The following is a 2,405-nucleotide window of genomic DNA, read 5'->3' as shown; positions in this document are numbered from 1 at the left end:
AGGGTTGTTGTTTGTTCTTCTCGAAAAGAACCATGACATCAGGGAGGTGATGCCATAAACATGTATGTGAAGTGGATTTAAGTGAAGGGGGTGCTGTGTTAAGTCACTATCCTTACTTTCTCCTCCAGAGAAAAGTGACAAGATAGAGATCAGGATGATTGGAGATCTTCATCCTGGGATACAGTGGGAGATCTTGGCCTTTTTAAATTAAGGTCTCAGTTAAGCTGAGGCAATGCCCATTCAGTGATTTAGGCTAGATTAGAAAGGAGGCAGAGAATGGCCTCTTTTACTTAGTCAAAGGAATACTTGCAATGAATGCTAAAAATCATACATTTCTTAGATTTTACAACCATTAATTTAACTGTTGGTATTCTTGTTTGTTATTTGCCCCTTAATGGATCACATTGACAGACTAAATGGGGGAAATGAATTTTATCAGTTATCAGTGTTGACATTCTCACTGTAATTGAAACCAGAAGCTATAAACAAGTTGAAGCCTAGGGGAAAGACTGTTTAAAAGTCCTCTCTCAAAGATACAGACAAAGGATTTGGTGAATTAGGTTTCATCACATGCCCCAAGGCAATAAGGAACTTTATTTCATGAGATACTTGGTTGCTTTGCAAGGAACATAAAGCAAAGTACCATGAGAGTAATTAAATCTCTTGTGCCAACATTCAATATGAAGGAGGAAGTGCAGTTATTCTATGGAGAACTTGACAAGATTGTCCAAATTAACTCAGCATGTAATTTCATACTTGACAATACAAAAGTGAGTATGGAAAGGATGGGGAAAATTAGGTTGGAAATTAAGATCAGCATCAAGAAATGAAAAACTTCTGAACCATTCAGAATTCTCATGATTGTATATAATGAATATATATTTTAATAATTAAAAATTTTATTGATATCTTTCATTTTTATGTCAAATTCATTTCTGAATATGTCCTTTCTGCTTCTTTCCCTCAAAGAACCTTCCCTTGAGCAAAGGTTAAAAATCAAAATCGTAGGAGCGTAACAAAAACACCATAAAACTGATCATAGTTTACAGAATATATAGCATTCCGTCCCCTAGTTTCTCAACAACAAAAAGAGGGATAGTACATTTTATCATCCCTTCTTAAAGGTGTATAATTAAAGAGCATTCAGTCTTATCTTATTTTTCTTTTAGCTTGTTTGTTGTCGTCATTGTAAATATCATTTGCCTGATTCTTTCTTCACACTATATCAGTTCATAAAATTTTTCCTTTGAGTCTCTGAATAATATTAGTAATTTGTTATGGTATAAGAATATGCAATTGGTGTTTGCTTCAGCAACACATATACTAAAATTGGAACAATACAGAGAAGATCAACATGGCCCCTGTGCAAGAATGACATTCAAATTTGTGGGAAAAAAAAGATTATTTAATTGATTCACATCACAATTTGGGATATTTGTGCTTGGTACATAATAGGAAGTTTAATAAATTATATTCTCTCTTCTTTTCCTCTTCCCCAATCAATTTTGTTTTCAGTTCTTTGATACCCCAGAAAGAGCTATTGTCTTTTTGCCTTTGATCAGAGCACTTTGTGTGCACTAAGCAAGGTCTGAACATTTTGTCCCCCATATGTAACCCATCCATGAGAGGTTTTAAGACTTTACTGTAACAAACAGTTTGATTTGCACAAAGCAAAGGTATAGGTTCAAGTCCCATCTCTGGCATTTCATTGTTGTGTTTTCCTAGGCAAGTTACCTTTCAGTGCCCCTCCAGGCATTTCTCTAAGACTATAATTTTCAGAACAGCTGCTGATCTGCATAGGTAGAAGGAATTTCCTCACCCATAGTTTCCTACAACAATTCATCACAGATGTAGATCAAAAAAAATTTTTTTAAGTGTCCATGGTTTCATTTCCTTGTTGTTCTCCAGGTAGCTGCCAGGTAGCTGAACATTGCTTGGGGAGAGAATGTAGGTAGGAACAGGAGAGAAGGGGCCCAGGACAGAACCACTGAGGATACCCACAAGAAGAAAAGAAGAAAAGAAGAAAAACCAATGAATGAAACCAAGAAGCAGAAGTCAGATATTTAAGAGTCAGAAGAAATCTAAAGGAGTATGTTTAAAAGTGGCAAAAGTGGTACCAATACCAAGGAGGATGAAGATTAAGGGCATGGTAAAATCTATCAATTATAAGGTCAATGGTAATCTTGAATAGTAGTTTTAATTCAGCGAAGGGAATGAAAATCAAATTACAAGGAGCTAAAGTAGTGATTGAGTGAATGATGACAAAATAAATACAGGGAGGATAGAATACTCTTCTAAAAGTCTGGCAGCAAAGGGGAGATAAAAGATATGAAGAGGTAGAAGAATCAAGCCTAGGGGAATGTGAGTATGTTTGAAAGTAGAGGGAAGGAGTCAGTTGAGAGGAA

The 2,405-nt window shown here is 35.6% G+C and overlaps 1 non-coding gene across 1 annotated transcript; it reads left to right on the top strand.

Moving 5' to 3' along the window:
- The first annotated feature begins 1,299 nt into the window (after positions 1 to 1,299).
- On the top strand, positions 1,300 to 1,406 carry LOC141523258 (U6 spliceosomal RNA). The gene has a single exon (XR_012478442.1). It is a non-coding gene; the product is annotated as a U6 spliceosomal RNA (small nuclear RNA).
- The last annotated feature ends 999 nt before the right edge of the window (positions 1,407 to 2,405 follow it).

Source organism: Macrotis lagotis, chromosome 4, assembly GCF_037893015.1.
Source record: "Macrotis lagotis isolate mMagLag1 chromosome 4, bilby.v1.9.chrom.fasta, whole genome shotgun sequence".
NCBI lineage: Eukaryota > Metazoa > Chordata > Mammalia > Peramelemorphia > Peramelidae > Macrotis > Macrotis lagotis.
This window is presented reverse-complemented; position numbering and strand designations above follow the sequence as displayed.